Here is a 16,791-nt window from a genome sequence, read left to right as displayed (position 1 = left end):
GAGCCACCCAGGCTGCCCCCAACTATTTATTTTTGCTTTTGTTTCCCTTGCCTGAGAAGAAATACCCTTTAGAAAAAATGTTTCTACAGCTGATGTCACAGACATTTCTGCCTATCTTTTCTTCTAGAAATTTTATGGTTTCAGGTCTCACATTTAGGTCTTCAATCCATTTTGATTTTTGTGTGTAGTGTAAGAAAGTGGTCCAGTTTCTTTTTTGTTTCTTTTTCTTCTTTCCTTTTTTTTACATATAGCTATTCAGTTTTCCAAGTGATGCAGGCAGGCCAGGTCTGAGAACCATGTTGAAGGAGGGAGTCAGTCTCATGGATCCAGCCAAGAGGGTCCTTGGCTTCACGCAGGATGGAAATCAAACATGAGCCAGAAGGAAGTGAAAGCAGGGTTTATTAAAGATATATAGAGAGCAGATACAGACATATCCTCTGGGAGTTTCAGAAAGAAAGAGAGAATGAGTCGCATTTTTGTTTGGGTGCCTGGGAGTTGCCACTGAAGATGGTGATCTAGTGCACATGTCCTCTCAGGCATCCAGGAACCAGTTAGACCAAAGATGAGGGCCCAGGTGTTGTTCCTTGGAGCCAGGGGAACTTGGCATCAAGATGTCTAATGCAGGTGGTCTAGAATATGTTTATGGTAGCTTCTTTGAGGCATTCTCCCCTAATTCTTCCTTAGATGTTTTCTATTCTAGAAAAATCATTAATTCCTTGTCCCTCACAAGGAGGACATATGATATTTATATTAAGAGGTATATGTAGAGTGGATGAAGGTGAAGGTCTTAGCAAGAATAGAAACTGAAAAGAAGCAAAGGAAAAAGAACTTTTTTTTTTCCTCATGGAGGTCTCCCTTTGGTTTCCCTGTTTCACCAGCACCATTTCTGGAAGACACTGTCTTTTCCCTGTTGTATAGATAGCTTTCTGCACACCAGAGGACTGGTGGCCCCAGGCCAGTGGTTAGGATGGATTCCTCTGCTTGGTCCAAGCCTGATGCCATGGCTGGTGTCTCCGTGGAGGACAAGGAGCAGCACAATTAGGGATAGCATTGGTGTGAGGGAGAGAGGCACTGTGAAACCACCAGCAAGTGACAGACAAATCTGAAGTACTGGATTAGAACATCAACAAGGAAAGAGATCCCATAGACTACAGGGTAGCGAGCTCCATAAAACAAGCAGATTCCTGCTCTCTCTGGAAGATAGTTGAGACAGAGAAATCAGCTCAGGAGATACTGGGCAAAGACTGTGATATAGAGAAAGCTAGGATTATAAATCTGAAAGGCATCTTGTGCAAATGTTATCTCCTAGGATGATCAATCTATGGCCACCTGTCCAATTCTCAGTCATCTAATATGTTCTTAGTGAACACTTAACAAATGCAAAGCATAGTATGGGTACCAAGGGGCCATCAAAGCCAGGGGGGCAGAAGGGACTAACATTTTTGAAGATCTATTGTATTCAAGGTACATTGCTGGAGACTTTGCAATGTCATTTAATTAATTTAATTTAATTTAATTTAATTTTCACTCCTAGACGTGTGAAAGTTTTATTGAAATCATAGGACTTTTTCTCTGTCCTATGCAATCTCCTTGCTTACTTTGTGCCATACTCTAGAATTTCCCCCAAACACACAAGGGTCAAGAGGGAACTACCTCGCTCCAGAAGTCAATAGTTGAGATGAGGATCTTACTTTGTCCCCACATCCTCTGAATTTCCCCAGCTCAGGCTTCTGACTCATCCTTCATAACCTCAGTGCCTCTTGTCAGCTCTAGGCTGTAAGGTTCACTCTGTTCCTCCTCAGGCAGCTGCTTCCTCCAACCACAGTGCACCATCTATTTCCAGAGCCTCACCTTCTGAAGCCTCCCCTTCCAATGCTTGGGTTTATTCTCTTAGACTCACTGCTTTGTATCTCTTTATTTGTTTATGCAAATAAGAAAAACAGTTTGCATTATTTCTTCTCTGTAATAATTGATTTCTAGGTTACAAAGATAAAAGTTCTTTGAAATTACAGATAGGTAAAGCATGTACACAGAAGGACAGGGAATAGAGGGATGAAAATCTTTTAAATTGGGACTCCTGGGTGGCTCAGCGGTTAAGTGTCTGCCTTCAGCTCAGAGTGTGATCCTGGGGTGCCAGGATCAAGTCCCCGGTCAGGCTCCCTGCATGGAGCCTGCTTCTCCCTCTGCCTGTGTCTCTGCCTCTGTGTGTGTGTGTGTGTGTGTCTCATGAATAAATAAATAAAATCTTTAAAAAAAGAAAATATTTTAAATTTAAAAATCATTGTAGGGTGCCTGGTGGGCTCAGGTGGAAGACCACATGACGCTTGATCTCGGGGTCATGTGTTAGAGCCCCACATACAGTGCAGAGATTACTTAAATAAATAAAATTGAAAAAATATTCACTTAAAAGAAATAAAAAAACAGTTGTATAGAGTAATTGAGGGTAAATTTTTGCCATTTTCAAGCTTTGATCTAATGTTACTATTTTAAAATAAACTAATTTGTGTATGATGTGCAAATATGGATTTTTTTTTTTCACTTGGGCTGGTGCTCGATTATCTTCAGCTAGTTTCTTAACTGCCTGGAAGTGAGTGAATGCCATAATAACAATCAAACCAGGTTTTTTTTCCCCTTAAGATTTATTTATTTATTTATTTATTTATTTGAGAGAAAGAGAGTCCACAGCGGGGAGGGGCAGAGGAAGAGGGAGAGAGTCTTAAGTAGACTCTATGCTCAGCATGAAGCCTGTTGCAGGGCTTGATCTTAGGACCCTGAGATCACGACCTGATCTGAAACCAACAGTCTACTCAACCTACTATGCCACGCAGGCACCCCAAACCAGTTTTTAATCTATTATACTAGAAGTATTTTCCACATATTTAGTATTTTAAATCAGACAATTTTCTCTATCTGGAATGCCCTTCCTCCACTCATTGTATACATAAATTCTTTATAAATTAAAAATCACACACTATATAAGTATATTCCTATTATAAAAATGGAAATAGTATGTGAGTACATATATAAAATATCTTTTCTCCTCTAATGTCAAAAAGTTCTGTTATGTTTGGGGGATTGATGTGCTGACTGATAAGCTAGGTTTTCCAGGTTTCTTGCCGCTGTGTGATCACATGGCATAGTTCTGCCAATGGGATGTAAGCTTACTGGGAATGACTTCTGGCAAAGCTGTTTTTTCCCCTGAGAAAGAGATAAATCTGGAACACATTTTCTTTTATCTTCTTCAGGACTAGAATTTGGAGGTAATGCCTGGAGTTAAAACAACAGTCTTGTGACTGTGAATATGAGACACACACCTGAAAGATGGTGGGTCTAAGCTTAGAAAGAGCTTAGACCCTGGATTTATGTGACCAAAATAAACTCCTTTTTTGTTTATATTCATATTCCTGTTCTAAGCAGCTACGTATTACATACTTCCAGCCCCCAATTCCAAACCCACCCCAGATATGGTATGTATTTTTTTTTTTTTTGGTATGTATTTTTTTAAGACCCATCTATATTCATAGCACATTAAATTTTTATTCAAGTTTTTTCCCCAAAATGTATGTATTATTCTGAACCTTCTCTTTTGACTGAAGAATATGGTCTAGAGGCACCTGGGTGGCTCAGTCAGTTAAGCAGCTACTCTTGATTTCAGCTCAGGTCACAATATCAGGGTCATGAGATGGAATCCCAATTTGGGTTCTGTGCGGAGTGTAGAACCTGCTTAAGATTCTCTTTCTCTCCTTCTCCATCTCTCTTTCTCCCACTTGCACTCTTTCTCTCCCTAAAAAGAAAGAAAAAAATCTTAAAAATATAAAATAGATTTTCTTTTTTCTTTTCTTTTAAAAGTGACACTTGTTCTAGAAATAGAGAAAAACTTTAAGTAAAAAGCAGCAAATGTCCCTAAATTCCACTATTTTAAAATAACTAGGATTATTATTGATAAGCATTCTGTCTATCAGCTCTCTCTGAAAATACTGGGAGTCATTCTTCCACTACCACCTTCATGTACATGTGTATACACATTCACACACATACGTACAGTCAAATAATAACAAATATAGACACAAATACACTTATACACAAATATGCACACAAATATACACAACACACAATCACACACATGCAAATATACACACCTACTCATGTGGGAAGGTGAGACAGAGAAACTTACAAAACCTATTAAAAAGTGTTCAATTCTGGGAGCACCTAGGTGGCTCAGTTGGTTAAACAGCTGTCTTCAGCTCAGATCGTGATCCCAGAGTCCTGGGATTGAGCTCTGCATAGGGCTCCCTGCTCAGTGCTTCTCCCAGTCCCTCTGCTATTCCCGCTGCTTGTGCTCTCTGGCATTCTCTGTTAAATAAATTAATAAAATCTTTAAATAAATAAATAAATGTAGAACTGAGTAATTGATTTAAATTTATGAATTTAAGAAGAAATTTTACTCTTTATATATAGTATTAGAACATTTAGTGGACCATAAGTTTCACCATATTTTTAAGTTTAACTAATTTAGTTCATAAGAATGATTTAATTACTTGGGAATGTTTGGCATTTAGACAATTGAAGGACTTAAAAGAAAGTCAATATATTAAATTTCTAAACCCTGTTTAAAACATTTAAAAGAGTTCAATTACCTACATTTGAGAATGTAACCAAGTATTAACTGAAGGCCATTAAAAGTGACAGTTCAAATCTGCTAGACTTATAAAGAAATGAGATTTGTAAGCTGAAGTTAAATGCTTAAGGAAGAATGAAATTAGAACCTGTAAATTAATAAATTGATTACTCAATTTAAAAACCAAAGTGACTTCTAAATTGCCTTTTCTGTGACCATAAAAATATCCTCACATTCATGAAGTGAAATTTAAAGAATTGTCAACTTTGGATAAATATTTCTTCACCATTCAGACATATTGTGTCTCCTATCTTCTAAATTTAAGACAAAAGATTATGAAAACCATTAAAGATTTGTAGTCATTATGTTTTCATCGTTAAGACTATGTGTTAATTTTAGCATTGAAAATTTTCCTAGTACAAAAAATAACAGGATTAACTCTGGGACATAGGGTGTCCAACCATCCCAGGGTGCCTGGGAATGAGGGGTGTATTGGACCTCAGGACTAACTGTGCTAAGCCCAGTAACTTTGGTCACCCTAATGAAAAGCATTGGGGCATATGTGCTAAGACTGTAGATTCTAACACCTACATTTGAGAATTGGCTCTTCAGCTTATTTTCTCTTTATCACGAGCAAATGGCTTTTTTTCCTCATCACTAAAATGGTGATAAAACACCTTTTCCGCACTACCCAGGGGAAGGAAACATAGGGCTTTGTTCTATATTCCCATTATAACTCAATGAGAAACTTTTACAATGTCTAGAGCCTTGACATCCTGCAAAGGGAGGAGGACGTCCTCAAATTCCTTGCAGCAGGAACCCACTTTAGGTGGCACCAATCTTGACTTCCAAATAGAACAGTCCATCTACAAAAGGAAAAGTGATGGCATCTACATCATAAGTCTGAAGAGAACCTGTTAGAAGCTTCTGCAGGCAGCTCAGGCCATTGTCACCATTGAAAACTCCAATGATGAGCGTCATATCTTCCAGGAGTACTGGCTCATGGGCTACGCTGAAGTTGGTTGCTGCCATTGGAACCTCTCCTATTACCAGTTGCTTCACTCTTAAAACCTCCACTAACCTCCAGATCCAGGCAGCCTTCCCAGTGTCTTTAGGAGGTTACTGATCCCAGGGCTGACCACCAGCCTCTCACGGAGATGTCTTATGTTAATCCACCTACCATCATCACTCTGTGTAACGCAGTCTCTCCTCTGCACTGTGTGGGCATTGCCATCCCATGCAACAGCAAGGGAGATCACTCAGTGGGCTGGAGGTGGTGGATGCTGGCCTGGGAAGTTCTGTACATGCCTGGCACCATCTCCTATGAACATTCATGGGAGGCCTCCCTGATCTCTCTTTCTGCAGAGAACCTGAAGAGCCTGAAAAGGAGGAGCAGGCCACTGTTGAAATGGCCATGACCAAGGAGGAATTTCAGGGTGAATGGACTGTTCCAGCTCCTGAGTTCACTGCTATACAACCTGGGGTTGCAGGCTGCCCAAAGGCATGAAGGTGTCCTCTGTGCCTATTCAGCAGTTCCTTACAAAGACAGGAGTGGTTAGCCGGCCACTGAAGACTGGTCTGCAGCTCCCACTGCTCAGGCCACTGAAAGGGTAGGAACAATTCCTGAGTGGTCTTAAGATGCTCTTCCTCAAAGGCAAAAAAATGGAAATGAGGTTGATGGAAAATAAGAAACAAACGGTGAATATATCTCTGCAAGGATTATTGTGAAAAATAAATGAGTTACCATATGAAAGCATCTATATTAATTATCTGCAATAATACTTAGAGTGTGGTAAGCACTAAAGATATACTAACTGCTATTGGGAGCTCCCCACAGGAACTTCAATTATTGGACAAGTCATGTTTGTTCTTCATTTTATTTTGTTCTCTAAAATTGTTTTAATTTCTTTGCCTTTCTCCTCTGCATTCATTGTGATATCCTCACATCTTTCTTTCATGTCAACTAGCAGACAATGGCAGTTGCCTGTCTGATAAAAGTTTCCCTCTTCTTCCTCACGAACAGAACTCTATTTTAGTTTTGGTGGCAATAGATATAGCTTAATTAGTTGATTTACAGGGCTTTCTTGAAGCAGGTTGGATGGATGACACACAACACAGTTCTGGCCAAGGTGATACTAAGTCTACCACGTGGGATATTTAAGAAAGGTCTCTGAAAGCCATCTAAGCTGGTGCATGTCTTATGTCTTTTGTCTTTTTTCCTCCTTATTTCCTTGTAGATGATAGATGTAAGGTGGAAGGAGAAGAGCTATCTTGAGATAACAGCTATACCTTAGAGATGCTAGAGCAGAAAGCTAATTGGATCTTTGATAGCTTCTTTGAAAAATCAAAAAATTACACCATTGTTTGTTTAAACATTTCTTAAGTTTCCTGTTACACACAATTGAAAACAATTCCAATTATTACAAACCATTCATTTAATTTTCGGCAATGTAAAAAGTGTGGAGTACTTCAATAGTTTTCGTGTCATTTTGAGATAGAGCCATGCTAATCTCATCTTTGAGATTCGCTCTAATTTTGATGTATGTGCTACTGAAAAGACCAGGATAGTGCTTCTTCTTTGATGGTGAAAAAAAGTTTAAGAGGAAAGTCAGGTCATCAAGGTCAAGCAAATCTTGTCATCCTTTTTTTTTTTTTTAATTTTTTTTTTTTTTTTTATGATAGTCACAGAGAGAGAGAGAGAGGCAGAGACACAGGCAGAGGGAGAAGCAGGCTCCATGCACCGGGAGCCTGATGCGGGATTCGATCCCGGGTCTCCAGGATCGCGCCCTGGGCCAAAGGCAAGTGCCAAACCACTGCGCCACCCAGGGATCCCCAAATCTTGTCATCCTTAATGATAATTACAGGAGTCAGTGGGGAGAGCCAAGGAAGGGGAGAGAGAAACTAGCAATGGGCTGTTCTCTGTAGAGAAATAAGCATTATATTTTGTCCCTTTCTGCCAGGCATTCAAATTACCGTTTCAAATTTTTGAGAATGAGAAGTTTCTAAGAATTATTTTCTGCCTTCCATAGTTTTCCACTGACCACTGTTTTTATAATATGTATATTGAAATAATAAATTTGATAACAGGTAATAAAAGCAAGAAAGCATAAAATAGGTTCAATTCCAGAAAAAAGACCATGGCTTGGGATTGTGAACAAAGCTGTACCTGTTGTTATTACTGAATTAGAGTTGCCTCGTAACTCTACCCAGCTGTTAATTAAGCACTTAGGCAGCCACAGTCATTAACTCTTTCAGGTCCCCAGGACACTACTTAGTTATTGCTTCAATTTACTGTACTAAGCTTACTAATAGGCAATGCCTTAAAACATTGAGAATATCTGACTCATAATATGTTTCATCTTCTTGATGATTAGTTGGAAAAAGCAATTCTAATTTAGTTCCTCCTTCATTTTAATTTGGGTTAGCAGATGTTCTATGTGTGCTGCAGTCAACTATTTAATTTACATTATAGAAGAGCCTATAATAGCAATTTATCAGGGTTTGTGTGTGTGTGTATGTGTGTGTGTGTATGTGTATGTGATGTTATAGTGTGGTTTTAATTTCCTCCAAAATGTTGGTATAAAAATAGGATATATTTTATTTTCTTAATTCACATAGAATATCCCAAGAGCAAAATTGGGTTCATAAAACTCAAGCAATATTTTAAAATTAGTTTTGTTTGAAGAGGGAATGAGACAAATAGAGGAAAAAAGTAAAGCAAAGAAAAGAAGGAAAGTGAAGAGAACAGTGAAGCTCTAGCCTGCCAAGGATGTGGATCCATTTTAAGAACAGCTTTGTGATGGGTGGGGGAAGTAGTTCACATGGAAAACATTCCTAATTGTGGTATGATATTAACTTTCGAAAACTTACCTTACCGGTATTTTTTTCATGGGTAGTGTATATTTTGGAGGACATTTGCATAAGCCAGCATCTGAACAAATCGAAGGGAATGTACATATCAATATTTTAGTTTGGTAATTATAGGTTTTCCCAAGTCTTATTTAGAGGTAGTCAAACAGTAACTGCTTGTTGTTTTAAGCTTCTAAGTTTTGGGGTAATTTTTTATGTGGTAATACATAACATCTACAATCTATTATCATAAGATTGTCTTGATGACTAAATGAGAGCAAGTGAATAATACAGATTATCATTTTTAGGTTGGTCTATCAGAACTGATCAGAAGTTACTCCTTTCATATAGTTTGTACCTATTCTCTTGACAAGCTGAACTTTTTGATGTTCTGATAACTTTCTGTTCTTGTTTTAAATTTCTCCAAATTCTCTCACCACTCTTAAATTAGAGATTACAGACATTTCTACTTTCATTTCATACTGGAAATATATGATTGGCAAATATAGCGAATTCCTACATCTTATAATAAAAATAAAATACTTTGAAAAAATATTCAACTATTCATTTGTATATAGGTGAATAAAAAAAATTACCATCTGCCTGGTATGCTGAAAAGTCACTTTAGCAAAGCCTACATATTCTCTGTAGGGGTTTGATTAAAGAGTGGTCACTCTATGATCTCCTATATTTTGGATTATTTCTCAAAGATCACTGGGCCTTATCTATAGCAACTTCATCTTTATATCCACTGGTGGATAATCTTTACAAGATAGTATTTCAATCACTTAAGGCCTAGATCTCAAACTCAATTCTTCTAGGGACCGAGCAGATCAGGAAAATGAATGAGGTGAGCTGAATGGGGAGCATAGGTCCTCTGGGAATTGCAAATACTCAGCTCAACTAGTGTTCTTCTGCAGGAATTTGAATTCTGTGTTGCCAGATTCTTCTGGTTTCAAGGGAAGATGGAAATCTGGGTTTGAATTTATGTGTTTTTGAAAAATTTTTAGAGAAAACTCTCCATATTTTAAAATATTGTTTTATTTGTTTTAAACATCTGCAGATTGGATAAGATATATCTCTGAACTATAGTCATTTCCCAGATACAAAGAGCTGAGAGAGAAGCTGAGTGTATAGACTGCAGTTACTATTTTGTGGACAAAACCTGTATGTACTGGAAGAAAGTTTCAGAAGCTTGTGTTTTCCAGGTGTTTGGATAAATAATGCATGGTTTCTAAAAGGAGGCCATCTCTGACACTGCATCATCAGACAAATATAGTGTTTAAAGTCTTCTCATCAAATGTTCTCATTCATACAGTCAAACTAGTTTAAATTTCAAAGAAAAACATTTCCCCCATGCCTATAATCACTTTCCTGTGGATTCACAGTGGCCTGTGTTACAACACTGCTGTTTAACCAGCTGCAAAAACAATAAATGGAAGCCAATATAGAAAAGGTCATCTGTCAGTTGGTTAGCACTGATTCATCATCACAAGGGCCAGGATTCTATCACCATCACCTCAAGTATGCCAGCAACCTGCAGGGTACTAAATAAACGTGCTCTGCTTTTGACCTTTACTCTTTTCACTTTCACAATGTTTGTTACTTTATTCAGCACGACTACTCATGTAAAATGCGAATCTTTTGTCATAATCTTAAGAATATTATTAATGCATAATTATATGGCAGGAACTACATTTTGAATTGCTGGGAAATGAGAAAAGATGATATCTTTAGCCTCTTCCAGGTAGGATCACATTCTGCTATTTCTACCATATGTATTGTTCTTATAGCTGTTCTCTTGAACCTATTGATTTCTGGCTACTGAAAAGAATAATATAGACTACTTTGTTTTTCTGAGAGGTCTGTTAGGTAAGATTTATTGCATCTTAAAGTTTGAACTGAAACTATACTTTCCCAATTTCCCAATTGCAGAGAGAATGGCTCCATTAATGGTAGACATTACTCATTGGATAAAGTATTTTAAAAATTTACTAAGTGGTCATACTTTCCCAGGCTGCTATTGATGATAAAATATTGAGCAAGACCCTAAATTAGTGAAGTCAATCCAAGTGGGAGACAATTGATCATTAACAATATTTACTTTATATATAAGAAAAATCAGTAGTTTTTTCTGCTTTACATATAGTAGACAAGGACATTTTTCATTAGCCTATTGGTAAAAATGAACACGTTCAATATTAGCAATTCTTTAAAGAATGAGGATATTTTGTAAAAAGGAAGATTAAGCAATTTCTATACAGATTTTGATCCTCTTTATATTATGTATTTAATAAGATTGAATACCTGAAAATGAATGGTGAGTCCATTGTTGTATTTCTTTTGTCTTTTGAAAGAGAAATATAAAGTAAGTGTGAACTAGCTTTTCCCAGTCCAATCCTCCTGCATATGACACCTATAAACTCTGAGCAAAAATAAACAACTACCTAGAGGCATTGGAGACCAAAAGCAGTTAGAAATTGGGTCGTCAACAGTCAGAAAAGGAAAATTGCACTGGGTGAGTTTCTCCATTTTTCAAAGACTTTTAGCTTGAGGAAAAGCCCTAGTCAGTGTGGCTAGAACCTCTTGCATTGAAATCCACAATTTTATTGGCTTGAGGAACCAGAGGATAGAGTTTGGAGGGACCACAACAGCCGGAGAATAAAAGGAAACATCCCAACAAGAAGAGAACCTGGGAGGGAACCTCACCTTCTGCATATGAGCTCTGTCCCAATTTTTTGGTGGGCCTAAACCATGCATACACGGGGAAGGCTCTAAGTAGCCTAGGTAAGGCTAAAAAAACTGAATGATTTCAGATATACACACATTATGGGGGAGACAAAGTTTGAAGTTTGGTTCCACCCAAGTAAGCTGCCTGCTAAAACAACAACAAAAATCAGTACTTTTCAGAGAAATGGGACCAGAATGGAGTGATATGTCCTTGTCCTAAGTGCAGTAGAGTCAGGGCAGTGATAGTTTGCCATTTTCAGTCTTTTTAGTAGGAAACAAACTCTGCTAGAAAAGATAAAGAAGATTGGAAAGCAGGTAGATAACCTAGAGGGTCTAAAACTTTACAAAATTGATAGAAACAAGTTGGAGCAACAGAAGCAATTCAGTTCTGTTGGATTGGACTAAGAAACTTTTTTATTATTTTAAAATTTTTATTTATCTCATTTTTTAAAGATTTATGTATTCATTTTAGAAAGAGAGAGAGCAAGAGAAAAAGAGAGAGCATGTGCACATTCATATTGAGTGGGGTGGAGGGCAGAGGGAGAAGAAGAGGGAGAGAATCCCAAGCAGACTCTCCACTGAGTGGAGCCCCATACCAGGCTCAATCTCATGTTTCTGAGATCATGACCTGAGCCTAATTCAAAAGCTGATTATTTAACCAAATGAGCCACCCAGGTGTGCTAGAAAAAAAATTTTTTTTAAACAGAAGAAAAGCATACAGATTTATTTAAGTTTTATGTGACATAGAAGCCTTCATAAGAAAATAAACACCCAAAGAAGTAGTTGGACCTTTGTACTTTTGTGCTAGGTTTGTTATGGCAGCCTGAGCAACTAATACAATTCATCGGCATAATTAACTCTCTTCTCTTCACTATTGTAACTGATATCTAAGTCCAGGACTTTCCCACATTTTTCAATATGCAGATTCCCTGCAGATCATTGTGGAGACATGATAATATCCAGAACATGCGCTTCTGAATTTCAGGGTTTTGACTATGTTATGTATTTGGTTAAACTCATACGCTTTGTTGCATTCCTTAACTGAATTCTATTTTGAAGGAAGATAAATAGCTCTCCTAAAAGTCAGCATGAGGCTTTTAACAGATTGATGGTCAACATCTTGCTGTGAGTCCTTCATGAAGCATGGATGAGTCACACCAACCTCCTCTAGCCTTGAAAATTCTATGATCTATTACAAAACTCTGATAATTTCTCTAATCTTTTGACAGCACTTTCTGGCATGTGACAGGCAGTTATTTTGCACCTGTATTAGTGACAATAAGAAAGACAGCTTTATCGATATGTGGTCATTCCTCAGTGGCTATTACTTACTTTATATGATTTATATTTTCTATAGCTCTATCTCTGTGCTCTTTGGATACACAATTTTTTATATATATTTTTAAAATTTTATTTATTTATTCGTGAGACACACACACACACACACAGAGAGAGAGAGAGAGAGGCAGAGACACAGGCAGAGGGAGAAGCAGGCTCCATGCAGGGAGCCCGACGTGGGACTTGATCCCGGGACTCCAGGATCACACCCTGGGCTGAAGGCAGAGGCGCTAAACCGCTGAGCCACCTGGGCTGCCCAGGATACACAATTTTTGAAGACAATTTAAGAGCATTAGGACTCCAAACTTAGGTTAAAATTGAGCCTTGAATACAGTTATCAGTCCCATTTTTTATTCAGCTAGGCATTGACAACATATTTCTTAACCCCGCTGGTCGTACAAAAATCTTTGCTAATTTCATATAAAAGTATCATCACTTGTTAGCAAATAAAAGATATATCTCAATTTTTATATATGAATAAAAATAGTATCTGAGAACAAAGAAATATGAAAAATCAAAGAAAAATAATAATTCAAAACTAAACACAAATATAGATATTTCTGCCTTCTGAGGGGGGATATGAAGGTGAAAGATTATGTTGGGGAGAAAGGAATTTTCCACTGTTCAAGGTTCTTTTAACCAGGAGCAGCTGGCTGGCTCTGTTGGTAGAGCATGCAGCTCTTGATCTCGGGGTTATGAGTTCGAGCCCTATGTTGGGTGTGGAGATTATTTAAAAATAAAATATTTTTTTAAAAAATATTCTTCTAACTGGACTAAGAATTAAATTAACTCGAAGCAGATTAACAGGAGAAAATCAAATTTAATTTTCTACATGAGGGGAATCCACACAGACATGAAATTCCAAAACCAGGCAAAATTAGGTATATATCTCATTCTGTACTAAGGAGAAAGAGGTAGGAGTCTGGGACTTCAAAGGGAAAGAATACAATTCACTGGAAGATGAAAAAGTCTAAATGGTAAATAAATGTTTGCTGGGTCATGCAGATATAATGGGATATAGGAATTTTAACAAACACACTTTGCTAAACTTCTCTACAATCCCTAATTCATATTATAATATAATTATCTATGGTGATGTTTCTCTTCTTGGAGCAAGTCTTCTATTCTTTCCAGGCAGTTTGAAGAGATATCAGAGTTTCTTCTTGAGCCTTCTGGGCCTTGATTGTTTTCAAATAATTGACATCCAAGGTAGCCTGTTTTGGGGCAACCTCTCCTTGGCTCCTACAATAGCATAACTCCTATTAGCAGCTGAGCAATGTATCTTTACTTCTCTCTTTCTTCAGATGCTAGTGAGAAAGGAAGAAGGAAAAAGACTGAAATTGCAAATCCTCTGTCCATTATTCTCTGCAGATAAAGAGTGGGACCTGCAGTCAATGCCCACAGCTGTTAAAGCATTTAGGAGTGGAAATATCTCATGTGCCAGAGCCTAGTTAGTGGTTGGGAAACAAAATTGCTCTGCATAATAATACAAGGGAAATTGAATTTACTAGGGAAATCTAGAGAAGGAAGGTGTCTAAAGAGGAGAAATAGGAAGTGTGAAAAGGGAATATAAAAATATGACAGGAGGCCATAGCCTTTGGAGATGGAGGTCATCTGTGCAGAATTTCAGTCATTGGTGTGGCCCACAGAATTTAACAAGGACATCTAAAATTCAACTTTAAGTTTTTTGCCAGGTGCCACTATCTTGAAGTCTCATCCTTCATACACAGCATTCCGGAATCTGTAAAGCTGCTGCATGTGTGTTAGGATAAATAAAATGGTTTTTCTCTGTTTGTAAAGGAGAAGAAAATTATTCCCTTCTCCTTCTTCCTTGAAAGGGTCTCTTTAAAACAAAGGAGTCCTTGATTCCCTACTCTAACATTTGGGAAGATAGATAAATCTCTCCAAGGCTAGATAAACCTCATCTCCTGTTTCCCTATGCAAAGATGTTTCCCAAATCTGGGCTTCATACTCCCTTGAAAGTTCCACACAAATTCTGAAGTTAATCTAGCAGACTATCTTGAGTAACTATTTGTCTCTGAAGTAGATAAGAGGAGTTTAATTATGCTTTCTTCTGCTTTATTCAATTAATTATGTGAAATTTTATTATAACTTCATACTCATAGGCTACCTATGTGCATGTACTACTCTATTGGCTTACTGAGTAGTAAATTAGATCCTTGGACTCAATTCCAATATGTGTATTTGGCAGTGAGAGCATGTCCCAACACCAAGCAATTCTCAGACACCAGCAAGATGTCTAAGAGTTTAACTCAATTCTGGCACTATTGTCCTGGAGGAGATAGTTTCAGATTCTACAGACTATAGGTTCAGTTCTACAAGACTGCTTGCTACCTATCCACTCCCCCTACTTAAGACACTAGCCAGTCATAAGTCCAGACTGTTACCCATGCTTCTAAACAACTAGCTATAAATCAGATTCCCATGACCTCCTACTTGGGTTTAATTTCCCACAGATGGAAGAAATGCTAAGGTAAGGTATGGGGAAAGGGGTTGGAGTTTCTATGCTTTCTCCAAGCTTGTCACCCTCTCCAATCTCCACATGTTCACAACCTGGAAACTCTCTAAACCCCATCCTTTTGAGTTTTAATGGAGCCTTTATTAAACATTTATGATTAATTGAATCATTGGCCATTGGTGATTGATTCAACCTCCAGCACCTACTCCCTCTCCCCACCCTACAGGAGGTAGTTGGAGTGGGATTGAAAGTTCCAAATCTATAATCACATCATTGGCTCCATTGGCCACCAGACTTCATCCTTCTGTGCTTTCAAAAGTCATCTCATTAACAAAGACACCTATATCACTCTCCACACTTAGGAAATTCCAAGGGTTTAGGGAGCTGTGTGAGCCAGGAACAGTGGACAAAGACCAAATATATATGAGAAATATATTTTGGTCATATATATTTCTTAGAAATCACAGTATCACAAGTACTAAATCAATTTTCTTTCTTTTCTGCATTGATGTGGAGGTGTCTCTTTTGTTCATAGGACTTTTATTTGCCTAACACATGTCTTTTAGGCTTTAGAAAGAAATTAAGAAAAAGGAGATGTGACTTCTATTGTGGACCATGCTCTAAAGAAGAGATATAGCATCTGCACACAAATAATTTATCAAAAGCAAAAGTTTGGAGCCAGAGAAGACAAGGAGAAATGTAGTACCTCCTCCTCCATACCCACTCCCACCTCAATACAGAGTATCTTCTTACCTTAGTTGACATCTGGGACAAACACAAAATAAACACAAAATAATAATGCAGATTACCCTGCATGGAATGTTTTGATGTAATTTTTTAAAAAGATTTTATTTGTTTACTCATGAGAGGCACAGAAAGAGAGAGAGAGAGAAAGAGAGAGAGGCAAAGACACAGGCAGCTCCATGCAGGGAGCCTGACGTGGGACTCTACCCGGGTCTCCTGGGTCACGCCCTGGGCTAAAGGCGGCACTAAACCGCTAAGCCACCAGGGCTGCCCTGATGTAATTTTTTTAAGTAATCTCTACACCCAATGTGGGGCTCAAACTCATGACCCCAAGATCAAGAGTTAGTTGTATGCTCCACTGACTGAGCCAGCAGGCACCCCTCTAATCTTTTTTAAGAAGGAACATTTGTGTAACATCTTCCATGTTATGGGACATTTTTTAAAACATCAACTTGATGATTGTATGATAACATTGAATGGATACATAAAAATTTATTTAATACATTTACCCTTTTTTGTTATAATATTTAGATGAGTAGCTCTGTTTTTTGTTTAGTTTGTATTTTCCTTATATTTTTATTTAGATATAATTTCCAACTTCCAGATATTTGCAAGAATAGTACAGAGAACACCTATATACACTATTCCTAAATTCACCTACCATTAACATCTTGCCTCACTTGCTCTATCATTTGCTTTTTGTTGGGGGAAAATTTTTCTCTACCAACTTGGGTCAGATTGGGGGTATGGTGACCTGTGAATTAACTGACAATTGCCAGTTTTACAGGGGAAAAGATTTACTCACATACATGTGGGAGCAGTCACAATAGTTTATCTAGCAGCTTAGTAGGGGGAAAAGGGTGTGGGTAGTTAAGAGCTTCAGTGGGAATGTATGCAAGATTCTACTGGGCTTTTTCATCCTGATATTAATAGGCCATCTCCTTCCTGGATGGAAACTCCCCTTGAGGGCAATTTTCGGCAGCTGAATTCTCAACTACTGGTGCTAAGAGTTTGTTTACTCACAAACAGGAAA

General features: G+C 37.8%; 1 pseudogene; it reads left to right on the top strand.

Annotated features, from left to right (window-relative positions):
- Positions 1–1,000: 1,000 nt before the first annotated feature.
- On the top strand, positions 1,001–6,357 carry LOC140598212 (small ribosomal subunit protein uS2-like; annotated as a pseudogene).
- Positions 6,358–16,791: the final 10,434 nt, after the last annotated feature.

Source organism: Vulpes vulpes, chromosome 3 (genome assembly GCF_048418805.1).
Source record: "Vulpes vulpes isolate BD-2025 chromosome 3, VulVul3, whole genome shotgun sequence".
NCBI classification, from domain to species: domain Eukaryota; kingdom Metazoa; phylum Chordata; class Mammalia; order Carnivora; family Canidae; genus Vulpes; species Vulpes vulpes.
The sequence above is the reverse complement of the archived record's forward strand: the minus strand, read 5'-3'. Positions and strand labels throughout refer to the sequence as shown.